Source organism: Rhineura floridana, chromosome 1 (genome assembly GCF_030035675.1).
Source record: "Rhineura floridana isolate rRhiFlo1 chromosome 1, rRhiFlo1.hap2, whole genome shotgun sequence".
NCBI lineage: Eukaryota > Metazoa > Chordata > Lepidosauria > Squamata > Rhineuridae > Rhineura > Rhineura floridana.
This window is the reverse complement of record NC_084480.1, coordinates 137,716,279-137,733,716: the sequence shown is the minus strand read 5'-3', so window position 1 is coordinate 137,733,716 and position 17,438 is coordinate 137,716,279.

Genomic DNA, 17,438 nt, shown 5'->3' with positions numbered 1-17,438 from the left:
TAGAGAACTCTTATCTCTCCTTGGTTTTGAATAAGTCTGTCTGTCTGTCTGTTTCAGTTGTTAAAGCAAATACCAGTCACAGGTGATGACCAGATAACATTCCAGACATACTGTAATGCCGTGTCCTGGCTATCTAAAAGCAGCTTGGAGACAAAATTAAAAGGTAATACATAATTCCAGGATTTATACCTGCACTGTTCATTTATTCAGTTGTTCTTAAGTGCAACATTCTGTTAGTTTGTGTTAAATATTGTGGTGGACACTATCTGCAGACACATTTGACAGAGCCCTTGTACAACACAGTGTAATATTTGTAGTATATGCTGGCATCTGATCTTTAGCTCTTATTTGCTGTCACAACAAATGCTAAAATACTGTCCCTTGCTGGATAAGATAACAGGTGAAGTATGCTTGAGAAACCGATATGCTATAGACTACCCCTCCTCTTCTTACTCCCGTTAAGCATATAATAAGGTTAGGCTACTGAGAGATCCATTTATGTCATATCTAGAGAAGAAACTTGATTGTTTGCATTTAAAGGCAAACCTACCCAATTCACACTTTCCAAAACAATATGTGAACCAAAACACAGCCAGCATTTGAAATTTGCACTTCTCCAAGCGTACACAAAGTAACTGGTACAAAAATGTACATTCTGGGGCAGTATGTATTAAAATGCAAATATTAGTGAAAATAACATACAAATGTATTATATTATGCACTTTGCAAAAACAGGTATATTAGGCAAAATTGCATTAAAAATCACACTGAAATGCCGATGAATTTTCATGAGGATTTTTTTTTTATCACAAACTGATGTGGAAATGTGGAGAACAGAACAAGAGTGGAAAAATGAGAAACCAAGAAACTAAAATTCACCCATCCCTAGTCATATCTATCATTACGCACTCGTTACAATCAATTTATATGATTCTAAAGTAAGGATTAGTGTTCTTGAGCAAATACTAACTAGAGAGATGGTTAAGGTTGATATTTCATTTTCAGAACTGTTTAAAAGAAAGCTATCCTCTTCTGTTGTTGAGCAATGGAATTGCAGAAAGTGCTATTAAAAAAAAGGCTCTGATGTGTGTTCTGTCACAGGTCTTTATGGTAGACCAGGGTTCGAATCCCCACATAGCCATGAAGCTCACTGGGTGACCTTGGGCCAGTCACTGCCTCTCAGCCTCATGAAAACTCTATTCATAGGGTCGCCAGAAGTCGGAATCGACTTGAAGGCAGTACATTTTTTTACAAACATAGAAAAAGTTCCAAATTTCTAATGAAAACATCTTCTAGAATTAGGGCTTTAGTTATGATACCATCACAGATCAAATAAATGTATTTGTCACCAATCAATGGCTCCGAGCCATGATGGCTATCTTCTATTTCCACTGTTGGAGGCAATAAGCCTCTGAATACCAGTTCACAATGGGAATCACAATGGGAAAGAGTGCTGTTGTGCTAATATCCTGCTTCCTGGCTTCCCATAGGCATCTGGTTGGCCACTGTGAGAACAGGATTCTAGACTAGATGCACCATTGGCCTGATACAGCAGGGCTCTTCTGATGTTCTGATGTCCTTATGCTTTCTCCAAGTACTTCTGTATTCTTCCATGGGGTTATCTATAGAAAAAAATCACAGAGGAACCCACTAAGAACCCTGTCTGACCCAAGCAAGGGAAGGCAGATCAGAGCCCATGCAGAATAGGGCACTGTACTACAAGGCAAAATTTGATATACACAGCAAGGCAGCGCCTTGGAAGAAAGAGCCAAGGGATAAAGAGCAGAGGAAAAGAGGCATCTATTCAACAATAAAGATTTGTAGTCATAACCATATAGTAGTTGTAACTATACTGAGTGTAGCCAGAATCCTGCTTCACTGTGGACATTTTTATGACCTGGGATATTTAATCAGCAAATGCCCTGTGCTGTAAATGACTATTTTAGCACTGCAGCCTTTGACCTATTGGCAAACTAAGAATCTGAGAAAGATATGGGCTTTGCACTTGTACATCAGTCGAACCTCAGTCAAGTCCAGGGATATTTGCTGGTTTGTGTGGGATGATTGTACAGAGGCAGTCATGTGTGATAGTTTTGTGTTGTCAAGGGACATTCTTTTATCCAGTATTTTTTTCTCCAGAGAATACTATCAATTTTCTCTGTAGTTAAGTATTCATGAAAACATGTACCTTGTGTCTCTTGGAATAGAAAATGCTATTTACTTTTTTATTGTATTCACATGTTTTCAGATGCAAACCCCATGGATCTCATTGGGACTTACTTCCAGGTAAATGAGTAAGAATTGCATCCTCAGGCCCCTCTAGTCTACTTGTTCCTTGCTCACTAATCCATAATTGGTTTGTAGTTCAGGGTTTACTCACTTTCTCATGTGTATTGCCTTAGATTGTATTGATTCTTTGCTAGAAGAGACTCAGCACAATCTGATTCCATTTTCAAAACAGAAGTTCTAAGCCTGCCTCCCCCAACCTGATGCCTCCAGATGTTGTAGGACTACAACTCCCATCATCCCTGACCATTAGCCATGCTGGCTGCAGCAGATGGGAGTTGTAGTCCAAAACATCTGGAGGACACCAGGTAGGAAAACAGCTGTTCTAAGCAATCATGGGTGTGAGAACTAATATCAAGACAAAACTAGGGCTATGGGTGACAATTCTTGAATTCAGATGTGGAGAACATGTTCTTCAGACCTGAGATCAATAGTAGAGGCTGTTGTTGTACTGTTCCTTTTTTGTACCTGAAAAGGCTCCAAGGCCTGAGCATCCACAGATCATGGCAGCTTACTAAGATAGGTCCCAGGCTCAGATTTCTGGAATGAGACTGGGAGTTTTTAACAAAGACCGGACACATTTTTAAATTCTGAATTGGAAAATCTCTTGTCATTAACAGGATATGCTTGATGATTGATGGGTGGCTAGTGCCATTATAGAGTTTAGTGAGTCACTGGGTGGCACTGGCCTTAATTGTTTAGGAGTTAGGGATGTAGTTGGCAGTTTGGTGCTGGTGTGGCTGTCATTTCGATGAAGTGGCAGCTGGTTACGATCCGTTGTAGTTAGTGCTTCATTTTCTTGTGCTTTTCTCATTTTGTCCTTTTCCATTGTTGAAAAATAGCAGTTTTTGTTTTTTCTAATGGCCTGAGTTTTTTTAATACAAAAGTAAATGAGCCAGGTAATTGCCCATCAAGTAGGCATCTTGCCTCAGGGTTAATGTCTGTCCAAGGAGAGGAGACAAAAGATCATCACCACCACCACTCAGTTAAATGAAGCTTATGCAGTTGTTTTTTTCCAGCTCAGCTATGTGGTATAATTTTGAGAGTCAAAAACTGAATCCAATTTATCTTCAAACCTTGAGTGCTGTTATCTGCTGAATTCTTCACCTATAAAGACCTATAAAGCCTTACACGGCTTGGGACCACAATACCTGATGGAACGCCTCTCCCGATATTAACCGACCTGTACACTACGGTCAAGATCAAAGGCCCTCCTCCGGGTGCCTACTCCAAGGGAAGCTTGGAGGGTGGCAACAAGGGAGAGGGCCTTCTCAGTGGTGGCCCCCAAATTATGGAATGAACTCCCTGATGAGGTGCACCTGGCGCCAACACTGTTATCTTTTCGGTGCCAGGTCAAGACTTTCCTCTTCTCCCAGGCATTTGGAGCTTGGAGGCGCAGGTCTCTGCTGTGGCCGGGAGTGCCTTCGCTCAATTAAGATTAGTGCGCCAGCTGCGCCCGTTCCTTGACCTGTCAGACTTGACTACGGTAACACATGCCTTAGTTACATCCCGATTAGACTACTGTAACGCGCTCTACGTAGGGCTGCCCTTGAAGACTGCTTGGAAACTTAAATTGGTACAAAGAGCGGCAGCCAGAATGTTAACTGGAGCTGGGTTCAAAGAACATACTACTCCTTTGCTATACCAGCTCCACTGGCTGCCAATCTGTTTCCGGGCACAATTCAAAGTGCTGGTTTTGACCTATAAAGCCTTATACAGCTTAGGTCCAGGCTATCTGTTAGACCGTGTCTCCCTCTATGAACCTGTCCGGATTTTAAGATCATCCGGTGAGGCCCTCCTTACTATTCCATGTTTCTCGCAAGTTCTACTTGCTGAGACACAGAATAGGGCCTTTTCGATGGCTGCCCCTAGATTGTGGAATTCCCTCCCTAGCGAGGTTCAGTTGGCTTCCTCGCTATCATCCTTTCGCGCCCAGGTGAAGACTGTTTTATTTAGGCGGGCTTTTAACTGAAAATGTTATAGTTTTAATCTATTTTGATTTAATCTATTTTTAATTGTTTTTAACATGTATATTGGTTGTTCTGATTGTTTATTGTTTTAATTGTGAGCTGCCCTGAGTTCCTCGGAAGAAGGGCGGGGTATAAGTATTTTAAATAAATAAATTAAATAAAATTTTAGCATGTGTTTTAAATTGTTTTAAATTGTTTTAAATTTTAAAATTGTGTTTTAAATTGTTTTTAAAATATGTGTTTTAAATTGTATATTTGTTTTAATGTTTTTGGTTGCTGTAAACCGCCCAGAGAGCTTTGGCTATGGGGCGGTATACAAGTGCAATCAAATAAATAAATAAATAAATAAATCTTACAGTTAGCCTGTCTGAAATTAACTAACAGATTTCCTTCTCTTCCCCCTTCCCCTGCCCATCCCTCTGTCAGTTTTTCAGTACTCTGGTGGCAAGACGTGTTTTGCCTGCCCGAGGCATTGGGAAAAACCACAGAACCTCGTAGCAAACAAGACCACTCCATAATGATAGCAAACATACAACCTGTGGGGTAGTCTGATGTTGAGCTCGCTTTTATCAGTTTTTTCACCCATCCCTAAAATGAGTAGAGTCATGAGTTTCCTGTTGCTTGTCTGTTATTGTTTAGAGAGAGAGAGAAGACATTGTTATTGTCAAGCTTCCTCATCAAGGTGTCATCTACGCCTTCCTTGGCAGTAAGGGCACATCATAAACCTGCATTGTTATTAAAAGTAATTAAACTACATTTTATGCCAGTTTCTTTGCTTGCCTTCATTTTTTTTGGCCTCATAATAACTAAAGCATGAATAGCCAACCTGGTGCCCTCCAGATGATGTTGGTCTCCAACTCCCATCAGCCTTGGATAGCATAGCCAATGGTCTGAGATGATGGGAGTTGTAATAAAACATCTGGAGAGCTCCATGTTGGCTACCCCCAAACTAAAGGTAGCTAAACTTAGGGTTATAAACTCAGGTTGGCAGGCAGTTTGTGATGTACCCTAGGCTTTAACCATGCCTATTCTAGTGTAAAACAAAAACAGGATTATTGGAGGGTGGGTTTTTACCTGAAATTATAAAAAGCGTGTATCCTGAATGAATTGGGATAAATGGAGAGTATGTATCAGGCATGTCTCTGATGTGTTACATAAATTAACGGAGAGCTTATATGTGCTGTTGAATGAGTCTAGCTCTGCCATTTGCTGATTTAATATTTGCAGAAGTGTTTAATGTAGGGAAGGACTAGAAAAAAATTCTGATCTCCAGACTGCAGTCTGAAAAAATGTTGCTCATTCTCCCCATCTCATTCTGTCACTCATATTGATCAGGGTCTTTATCAGAATGATTTTAGATATCAATGTTTTTTCTTAAGCATGGGGTTAAATCCTAAACTATTAAATTAAGGCAGTCCTCTCCTGCTGCCACTTAAGGTGACCATGTGTCCTACTTTATAGAGGGTAGCCTTCTATTTGAAGGAGTCCTCTATTTGAAGGGCTGTCCAATTTAAAGAGCAAGAACAAAGAGAAGGGAGAGCAGGGGTCTTGAATATGCCCATCAGGAGTGAGCACCTGGGCAGCAGACATGTGGGTCGCCTAGTCACAGTCTTCCCCAATCTGGTGAGATGTATCTCTATTTAAATTATATGATCCAAAAAATGTGAATAAAGAGATGTTGTGGATGGTGGGAGAGTATTCCCTAGCAAGCCCAGCCATTTTGATCGAGGGGAGATTCCTTTCCAACTCCATATGGAAAAGGAAACAAATATATTGCAGACTTTGGCCCAGATCATACATAATGCTAAGCCAAGCCATGTCTTAACACAAATGAGAAAATGTTTCAATTCTTGGAGCAAGGACTGTGGCTGGTGCGATTCTCCCCAAATTCCTGCTGCTGCTCCATGACACAAGGCTAAGCCAGGGTTTGGATTACATTGGAATCTGGGTCTGCGGGCAACCTCCCCCAGACAAACCATGAGCAGTAAGACCAAGAACAAACCTTTGTTCCAGCTTGTGGTTTGTCTGGAGCAAGACAAAACACAAGTCCCGGTCTGGATGTCATGCTAAGCCAAACAGTGACTTAGGGCACAATCCAACTGCTATTTACACCGGGCTGAGGTGAGTTGGTTATGGCAGACCTCCAGCTGAACTGGATGGATCCCGGCTCAGTCGGGCTGCATTGAGCTACACTGGCATAAGTTCCAGCCGGCTCAGCTGGAGGTCTGCCGGGGAAGCCCATCCCGGCGGAAGGTGAGACAGTGGAAGGCCTGCAAAAGGGACATTCCAGGGATGTGTCGGAGGAGGGGCTAAGGGGGGACTTATATGATATCCATGTCCCATTTGGCTCCCTCCCGCAGCCATCCGTCGCAGCAGTCAATACCCCGGGAAAAGGGGTGGCAGAAGGTAACATGTATTTTCTTTCCTTCCACTGCGCCCTGTCAGTGCAGCCAGCATCTTCCCCTCCTCTGAGAGGCCTCAGAGTGGCAGCTGGAAGTGATGGCCCCTTCTGCCAGTTCTGCCTCCACTGGCTTTGCTCCCGCCAGCCTCTGGCAAGATTATTCTGTTAGCCTCGGTGTAGCAGCAGCAGGAACCAGGGAGCAGCTCAGTGCCCATGATCTTTGCTCCAGGAGCCTGCAAGTTTGCTGATTTGTGCTAAGCCATCTCCAGAACAGCTCACTATAAAAATCCCTGTTGAGTGATGTTTCTATTCAAATTTACAACTGCCAGCGTCTCTACTACCACCTTGGTGGTATACTGAGAAATAGCACAATGAGAATTTGCGTTTTCCAAACCCTCTCTCCCTTTGCAGGATGCCTGCACGCATGCGTGTGTGCACACACTATTTCTAATTTGCTGGGTTCTTAAATCAAATCACACATCTGCGAATGCAGGTCAATTCCTGTAATTGGTTAATGATAAATTCTATTGGATTAGCCTTCCTGAGGAATACAAGAAACATGTTGAATAACATTATGCTCAGCCATCACATTGCTGTAGATATAAATCAGTTTGCCCACTTTCAGATACTCTGTGTTCAAAATGAAATTATTGTTTCATTAGCCAGGCTTGGAAGGAGTGAAGAACCGTTGAAAGGTTTTAGTTTTGAAATATCTGGTGGGATTAGCTATCTCAATTGAAAAACCCAGGAATACCAGTTTTGAAGTGCAGAGTTCATTTGATTAATTAAATCAATTACAGCATGCAGTGCATTTCCTGCAGATTAACGGCCAGATGGGAAAACTGATATTCTGGAATCTTTTGTTGTTTTGGGCTATTACCTCCAGCTGGCTGCTGGACAATCCTGTGCTGGAACGATTATTATTGCTATTAAATCATTTTGTTTGAAAACAACCAAAGACTAACTGTTTCTTTCTTCTCAACCTCCACCCCCAGGCACACCATCCAGTGCTTTACAAAATTGATATCGCTGTAGGGGTTTAGCCTTCTCTATGAAACAAAAGACTCTAATCCAGTGCCTACAATCATGGGGAAAGGGAGCTTTGATTGAAAAAATAAATGCAAATTTCTTGTGATTAATTTGAGTTGTTTTGTGGTTTCTATTGTTTTTTACTTATAAAGCCGCAAGTGGCTTGGGACCAGGATATTTGAAGAACTATGTCTTCGCTTACAAGCCTGCCCATCAAATTGCATTTGAGAGTCATTGTAGCATAGTGGTTAGATTGTTGGACTAGGACTTGGGAGACCAAATTTGCACTAACCCATGAAGCTCACTGGGTGACCTTGGGTCAGTCACTGTCTCTCAGTCTAACTTACCTCATAGGGTTATTGTGAGTAGGCATGGACAGATCTGTCAATTTTGGTTTCACTCGCTTTCTCATTTTTCCAAACTTAAGTTCGATTTTCCACATTCTGCATCGATTTGTGATTATTATTTTTTTAAAACCTCATGAAAATTAGTGTGCATTTCCTCTAATATTCACATATTTGTATGCAATTTTGCCTAAATAGAGACATTTTGGCATACAATTTCCCATAATATAATAATGTTTGTATGTCCTTTTCACAAATATATGCAATTTCCTTTCAGTCAATGCATTTTGTATATTATTTTCACTAATATATGCATTTTATACACATTTTCCCATTAAGTCCACATTTTTGTATACATTATTTGGGTTGAAGAATTGCAGAACATGATTCGGAGAAGTGTGAATTTTGGAGGCTAGCTATATTTTTATTCACATATTGTTTCAGAAAGTGCAAATAAGGTAGATTCACATTAAAATGTTAACTAAACTCAATTTCTCCCTCATTCCTAGTTGTGAGGATAACATGGAGACGGGGAGAACCACGAATGTCATTCTGAGCCCCTTGGAAGAAAGATGGGATATAAAAATAAATAGCAATAATCATCTTCAGAAGCCTTGCTCTATCTTCCACCACCAAAGGAGGTGCAATTAATGAGAATGTGGGACAGGGCCTCTTTAGTGGCAGCACCTTAATTGCAGAACTCCCTCCCAAGGAAGGTTAGATTGAACCCTTCCCAATTGTCCCTTTAGGTGGACAGTTAAAACATCTTGTTCTGCCAGACTTTTAACACATCCTAATTTTTATCTAGGTACGGTTTTATCTGTTTTCTTCTGGCTTTGAATGTTCTTTTTTAAAAAAATAGTGTAGATATTTTACTGTTTTAAACCATCTTTGGGACTCCTTTTAGAGCCAAAAGGCAATATAGAAATGTTTTATTAAAATTTAAAAGAAAAAATCTCTACCTCAGCTTTCTCTATAATAGTACTGTCAGGCATATAAAATACATTCAGTTGCTTCCATTTAGGAAACATAAGATGGCACACAATCCAAACTTAATTACGAGATTGCCAGTTTTGTGGGCCAGAAAACAGAGGAGCTGGTTTCATTGAGGTAGCTTTGGGACACATCCTCAACACACAAAATGTTTTGGCTGTGATCCAGCAGATGGCGTTCATCTCTACAGACAAATGTAGCTTCTGTTGTCTGCTATGGTTTGGGAAAGAGCCTCATGTACTCTGGGAGCATTCACTTAAAGCCTCACTCAAGGATCTTAATACCCTGGACACATGGGATCCTGCAGTCACCAGGAAGTGAAGCCTGTTCTTGCCTGTCACCCAACCACATAATACCCTATTTACCAAGGACAATCCCTATTTTTCTTGTACCTGGGTCTGCTGAATAATTGTTCCTGTTTTGTCCCTATTTTTGCTATGGGGTGATGACTTAATGATGCCTTTTTAAAAAAAAACTGTTCATGTGCCCAACTTCCTTTCCAGTGTCTTGCAGCCAGATCCATTGGGACTATTAAACATTGTCACTCTTTATACAAGAAAGCTGTTCTGGCCAACTTATTAATATTAGTATACCTGCTTCGGAAGCCAGTACCAGACATGCTATTCCAAATTGTTGGGGAGGACTGTAGTTCCATGGTAAGATTACTTGATTTAAATGCACAAGGTCCCAAATGTAATCTCTCGCATTTTTAGTTAAAAGATCTTGAGGAGTAGCACAAGAAAGAGCTCCCCTCCCCCCACCAAGACCTTGGAGAGGTGTTTCCAATCATAGTAATCAGTCCTTTGTCAGATGTACCAATGGTTGGTATTTCATGCATGGCAACCTCTGTCATGGGCCCCATGGAGACCCCTTGGGAGTACTGGGGAAATGAGTGGATTACAGATTACAGATGTTTGGAAAGGGGCTGGGGTAGATTTGGGGAAGATGCTTCCAGAAGTCTCAGGCTGTTTCATGCTTAGAAAGCCTGTTAGTGTTTCTGTCAAGGAAAGCCCACAAACTTCCCCTTCGTCTACCACTGACGGAGTTTTTTCAGAGAGTTGAAAGCAAAAATAAGTTTATCAGAGCAAGCAATAACACTTTGGCCAAGGTCGCTGGATGAAGATGCTGTTAATTAGGCAGTTTTCTTTCTGCTCCTAGAATAAGGTCTCATCTTATAGCAGAGGTAAGAAGGTGCTTGAATTAACCTGTATTGTAAATACCCCACCCCTCACTGAAATATAAATCCTGCACTGCTTGTGATTCTCCATTGTGACATTGAGTCTTGCCGCCTCTACAATGATTAAAGTCCAGTATGTTCCTGAAATCCTAATTTATGCTGTAAGAGTGTGATGCTGCATTCCTGTACTGAATTATTGAATAAACCTTAATGCAGAAAAATCCAGTTTCTTGTATCCTGAATCTGCTTCTCTGTTGGAAGCCAGAACAACTTCATATATTTGGATGTAGAATTAATTAGCATGCAGTAGGTAAGAGACAAGACCGATGGCCTGGACTTACTCTCCAGGACTGAGTCAATGGGCTGGTTCCTGCTTCCACTTACTATGGGGTTGGAGGCAGTCTGGGGTTGGGTCTAGCATACCACCTTAGGAGGAGTGGCTTGATCCCTTTGGTCTGAAAGTGAACGGGTAAGGGGAAAAAACAACAACTGATACTATGAAGCAACTAGCCTCATATCTGCCAAGGATATATTTCTTTTTTCACTCTTTCTTTATCTCTTCCCACTGTGTCCTACTTGAGGGCGAGGTCTTGGTGCATGGTGGCAAGAGAGGTGAAGGAGGTACCTGGATTCCAATGACCTTCTTGCCTGGGAGCTAGCCTGTGTTGCTGAGTCAGTGGTTACCCTCCTTCTGTCCTTGTCAAGCTGTCAATGACATCAAAGAGAAGAGAGTGTGTGCTGTTCCTGAGGGAAAACCCACTGCTTCCTGCTTTCTCTGAGCCATCTGGCTCCCAACAGCCAGCTCTGGCCCTGCTGTAACTGCAGAGAGTAAGGGCAGTTATCTGCTTTAAGCCAGGAAGTTGGGCCTCTTGGAGGAGTTAATCAGGGAGAGTCCCTGTCCCTGTGGAGATATCAGTAGTATGGATGTAGGGTCAGAGGGATGGTACCCTTGTGTAAGATCAAAAACATTACAAGAGTGTTCTCCTTTTCTTTAGTGAAATTTTGGAGGGTTGTGCAACAGTAGGTTTTATGTTGTGTTGTACATTATGGACCAAACCTGCAGTATTTTCTGTTTCATTAGATAGAAAGATAAAATTACTACTAGGTAGGAACCCAGAAACTCTGCTTGTAGAATCAGATTCTGCTGAAACTTAAACTATCACATTTTGCTCTATTTCTCTGACAATGCAATTCAGTTAATGCCTACTGTTTCCAGATGGAAAAGTCAGGTTTTGTTATAATTTATTTATTGAACATTGTGAGGAGTGATCTTCTTTCAACAAAGCACGAGCACAGGTTAAAATGTAGTCTTTCAGTCAATGGTATCATTATTTTCCTTTAGTACATGCTTTGTCAATGGCTACCAAGTCCAGTCCAGTCCACTTTTATTGTACTCTTCATGCTTATTAGAGAATGATTCCTGTATCAAACAAAAACATATATTCCTGAAGGCAGTGAATAAAGCTTCTATTTGTCATGCCAGTAGTGTCCTAGGCATGTTTATTAAGTTCATCAGAATTCATTCCCTAGTACAGGAGTAAGGAATCTTTTTCATCCCAAGGGCCACTTTCTCTCCTGGGCAACCTTCTGAGGACCACTTGCCAGTGGTGAGCAGGGTCAGAAGCAACAGGGAATGGAGAAACAAATTTAAAATTTACCTTTCTATAGTAGCCTGGTTTCCCATACACTTGCACTTCCCTCTCTGCCCTCGATCCAGGCAAGCAAGAGGCATTGCCAGAGTGCAAGGATACATTCCAGTTAGGCAGAAACACTTAGAGAAGCCCTGGTAAGCCCCTCACTTAAAGCAGGGCCAGTGAGGAGGGGTTGCCCGGGGAGAGTCCTGAGGGCCAGATACAAAGGCTTAGAGGGCTGCATTTGGTCCCCAGGCCTGAGGTTCCCTACTCCTGCCCCAGTTAGTGTGCTTGGAATTGCTGTCATGAATGACTGTCTCCTCCTATGTCAGGAAGTTGGGCCTCTTGGAGGAGTTAATCCAGGGGAGTCCCTGTCCCTGTGGAGATATGAGTAGTATGGATGTCACCTCATATATTTGCCTATTATTTTAACTGGTTTTTATTTTCTCTGCATTCAGTTTTTTTATGTACCACTAAGAGATGGATCCATTGGCCAGTGCTGGTTCAAAAGCAATCCATCGACCATACAGCCTGGTATCGATTCAAGTTCATTTTTTTGTCTACTAGCCACTGCTTTTACCAATCTGTTTTCCCCCCTCAATTTTTTTTATATTAATACTGATATTTTGAAAGGAAATGTCGATATTTTGAAAGGAAATGTCAATAAAAGAAATATCTATACATTGAAGGAAATATCAATAAGATACTGATATTAATTAATGTGAAAGTTGGACAGTAAAAAAAGTGGATAAGAGAAAAATCAACTCATTTGAAATGTGATATTGGAGGAGAGCTTTGAGGATACCATGGACCGCGAAAAAGACAAATAATTGGGCGTTAGAACAACTTAAACCAGAACTATCACTAGAAGCTACAGTGATGAAACTGAGGCTATCATACTTTGGACACATAATGAGAAGACATGATTCACTAGAAAAGACAATAATGGTGGGAAAAACAGAAGGGAGTAGAAAAAGAGGAAGGCCAAACAAGAGATGGATTGATTCCAAAACGAAGCCACAAACCTGAACTTACAAGATCTGGACAGGGGGTGGTTCATAATATATGCTCTTGGAGGTTACTGATTCATAGGGTTGCCATAAGTCAAAATTGACTTGAAGGCACATAACAACAAAAATTAATATCAATATTTTAGATGCTTTTAAAAAACCATTTAAAAAAATAGCAGAAAATCACGTCATAAAAATCCGATCCACAATGATAGCAAATTTAACAGAAAATTTGGTACCAAATCTAAATTGGGCAGAATTCTAACATATCCCTACTAAGTGATATGTAGATTGTCAAAATAAATAATTAAATATAAATATAAGATGAAGGCAATACAAGTATGATCCAGTCCCAGTGAAACATGATTAAGAGGCAAACAACACATTATGTATATAGTGGTGTGTGTTGTTTTTTTAAAAAAAATGTGCTTAGGATCTACGATGCCTCTTTCCTAACAAAAAGAAATGACAGGGTGCTGTTTTCCCACCATCACTCCCTTTATCTGTTATTTTTCTCCAAAGGGGACAGTTTGGAGACAAATTTGGGGGCAAAAAGCTTAAAGGTTTTTATTTTGGCAGGAAAACCACATGGGGGAAAGGATTAACCTCCCTTGCCTTGTGGTCCTAAGCACATTATTTAAACGTGTTGTGAATGTAATGTGTAGTTAGGCCCTGTTGGAGGGTGGTGGTGCTGCCTGCCGCTCTCCATTCTTTTTCTCCCATGGCCCTGGCAGAAGGTGAGTTGGATGGGCCAGAAATTAGGATGCAGGACAATGAGGCTGGAGAAGCTCAAGATGCATGCATCTGGAAGATAAAGAGGTGGCTGCCTGCGCATCCAAGCGAGATTCCAGACAGGCTAAATGGGAGCCTAGGGAAACAAGTAATACAGATAAAGAGATAGGAGGAGGCTGAGCAGGGAGGCAAGTGGCAAAAACCTGGAAGGGAAGGAACAGAGAAGGGACGCCTTACCTCAGAGGAGGAAAAACAGGCAACAAGCTGGAGAACTGTGGAAGCTCTGGGGCTGAAAATCCCAGTGGTGAGTCAAGACGAGGGTAAAACAATAAGAGGTGTAGGCAGGGACCCTGCACTGCATAAAATTGATATAAAAAGACAAGATCTTATGTTGACAGGAGCACTCATGTTCACGGAGGGAGGGGTTTACCAGGTGGCCACTGAATCTAAGAGACATCTTGGAGCTCTGAAGTTCCTAGAGACCGAAAGGAGTGAGGATTCGGTGTGACAGGCACTAAGTCTTATTTATTCTGGTTGGGAAGAATAATTTCCCACTGAAATCTAGGGCCTCCACTCAGGTTTAGTTGCATCAAAGAACTTGTCATATGCAATAACCAGTGGTCCAGGTGGCACATGCATCTGTATCTGCATGAAAAGACATGTTGGGGCAGTTTAATGAGGCTTGGATGAGCATTCTGAAGTAGATATACCTTGACATAACAAATTTCCATTTCCATTAGCTATGCAAGAGGAAGCCAGGTTCTGCACTTGGATCCTCCTTGCTGGATCAGGGCCAAAGAGACTTATGAGTGCCTCACTTCATGCAGGAACATGCCTATAGGGTTTTAAGCTTTCATGTGTTGAAGCAGCAAGTCTGAGGATGTTAAATCATATGTTAACAACATCACATCAGCAACAGAAAGCGTACTTACATTAATGAAGAAATGGTAGGAACAAGAATTAGGGGCTGCTACTTCTTTGTTTTTAATACGGAATCTTTTAAGATGTTCTACCACTATACTATGACCCTTGCATGCTTTGGGAACATGTGACCATGTTTGAAGCTGCTTGTTGTTGGGGCTGATAGATGATGGATTGGCCCACATCAGACTGAAAATGGAAATGGACTGCCTTCAAGTCAATCCTGACTTATGGTGACCCTATGAATAGGGTGTTCATGGTAAGTGGTATTCAGAGGGGGGTTACCATTGCCACCCTCTGAGGCTAGTCCTCCTCAGCTGGCTAGGGCCTGCTCAGCTTGCCACAGCTGCACAAGACAGCCCCTTGTCCTCAACTGCCAGCTGGGGGGCAACTTGTCTCCTTGGGACTATGCAGCTTGCCCATGGCTGCACAGGTGGCAGGGCACATACCCCTGAGCCACTCACTGTGGGGTTGATCTTTAGCTGGCCCTTGATACCCAGGAGACACGAGTGGGGATTTGAACTCACAGACTCTTGGCTCCCAGCCAGGATCTCCTCCCCACTGTGCTATACCACCTATGCTCCAGACTAGGATGTTCTTAATTATCAAATTGTTAAAACAGCACCAGATGCTTGATGGAAAACATTAAGGGCCAATGACTATCCATGTCTATAATAACATCTTTGCATTTGGGGGGATGCTGGATTCTGTTATCATTGTCTTTTCTCTCAGAAAAAGATGAAGCTTGTTTGGATTCTTGCAAATCTGTAAATTAATAATAGCAACAGAAATAGATGGCTATGGGGCCTCCATAGGCCATGACAGATACTAATGCATTCTTCCCACAGGCTGAAGAATTATTTAAAGGTGTAGCTAGCTGCTCACGTCCAAATAAAAATCTATTACCCAGACTGTACTAACACTGGTCACAGAATAATGGCATCTGAAATGGATTCATCAGTCATTATTGGACATTGCTAGATTATAGATGGTGACTGATAAGATTCTTTGGCAAGGGCTAGCATTTTTGAGAAGTTCAGAGCATTACTCCACAATATTTGCAACACAACCCTGTATCTCTGGCCAAAAGTGTTGAACTGTGGCCTTGCATCATGACACTTAAACCATGAAATTGGCTCTTATATTGCAAATTAATAGGAATTTTGGATTACAGCCAGACTTGCAAGGAGATTCACACTTCAATAATCTAGATATCCTTTGCTGAAGACTTGTTTTCAGAGAAGACAAAAACTGAACTATATATGAGAGAAAAAGAGAAGGGAAGAGAAGAGAAGCATTTTAGCAACATTTGAAGATCCAGATAGCTAATAAATTAATTAATAGAAAGGACATCCATAAGCCAATTTATATAATCAAAATCCTCATTGAATCTATTTATGCAGAAGCAATGATATATTGGTTTAAAATAACTGAAGGCTAGGGTGAAGAGGTACGTCTTCAGCTTATAATGAAAGCTGTATAACAAAGGGGCCAGGGTGATGGAACTACCAAGAAGGTCCATTTTGCTGATCTCAATTCCTGAGGGGGTCTCTAGTGAAGGAGATAGTCTTTCAGATATTTGGGGCCTAAGTCGTTTAGGGCTTTAAACACTAATGTGAGCACCTTAAATTGGGCCTGGAAATGAACTGGCAACCAACGCAGCTGTTTTAAAATGGGTCATATGAGTTCTAAATGGAACCCAAACAGTCATCTGGACACTGCCTCTTGGGCCAGTTAAAGTCGACGTTTCTGTATCGTCTTCAAAGGCAGCCCCACGTAGAGTGCATTGCAATTTTCCAGTCTGGAAGTTAACAGAGCAGACCACGAACAAGTCATCTCTGTCCAGAAGGGCTGTAGCTAGCAAACCAACCAGAGCTGAAAAAAGGCACTCCAAGCAACCAAGGCCTCCCGAGTCTCCAGTGACAAGGGTGGATCCAGGAGCACCCCTAAGTTACGGACCTGCTCCTTCCAGGGGAGTGCTACCCCATCCAGAACAGGCTGTCTCTCCACTTTCCAGGATCCAGAACTCAGGACACATAACACCTCTGCCCTTTTCAGGATTCAGCGGCAGTTTATTGGCCCATATCCAGCCCATCATTGCCTCCAAGTGTTGGTCTAGCACTTTAGTTGCCTCTCCCAATTAAGATGGAACAGAGAGATAGAGCTGGGTGTCATCTGCATATAGGGGACACCAAATCTCATAATTTTATTTATTTATTTATTTATTACATATATATACCGCCCCATAGCCGAAGCTCTCTGGGCAGTTGACAGCAATTAAAAACAATAAAAACAAATATACAAATTTTAAAAGACAAAAAACAATTTAAAACACAATGTAAAAACAATTAAAAACACATGCTAAAATGCCTGGGAGAAGAGGAAAGCCTTGACCTGGCGCTGAAAAGATAACAGTGTTGGCGCCAGGTGCACCTCGTCAGGAAGATCATTCCATAATTTGGGGGCCACCACTGAGAAGGCCCTCTCCCTTGTTGCCAGCCTCCCAGCTTCCCTCTGAGTAGGCACCCGGAGTAGGGCCTTAGATGTTGAGAGTAGTGTACGGGTGGGTTCATGTCGGGAGAGGGGGTCCATCAGGTATTTTGGTCCTAAGCTGTGTAAGGCTTTATAGGTTAAAACCAGCACCTTGAATCAAGCTCGGAAACATACAAGCAGCCAATGCAAGCGGGCCAGAATCGTTTTTATGTGTTTGAACCATCTGGTCCCTGTTACCAATCTGGCCGCTGCATTTTGCACAAGCTGCAGCTTCTGAACCGTCTTCAAAGGGAGCCCCATTTAGAGTGCATTACAGTAATCTAGCTTGGAGATTACCAGAGCATGGACAACCGAAGCCAGGTTATGCCTGTCCAGATAGGGGCGTAGCTGGACCATCAACCAAAGTTGGTAGAAGGCACTCTGTGCTACCTGAGCCTCAAGTGACAGAGAT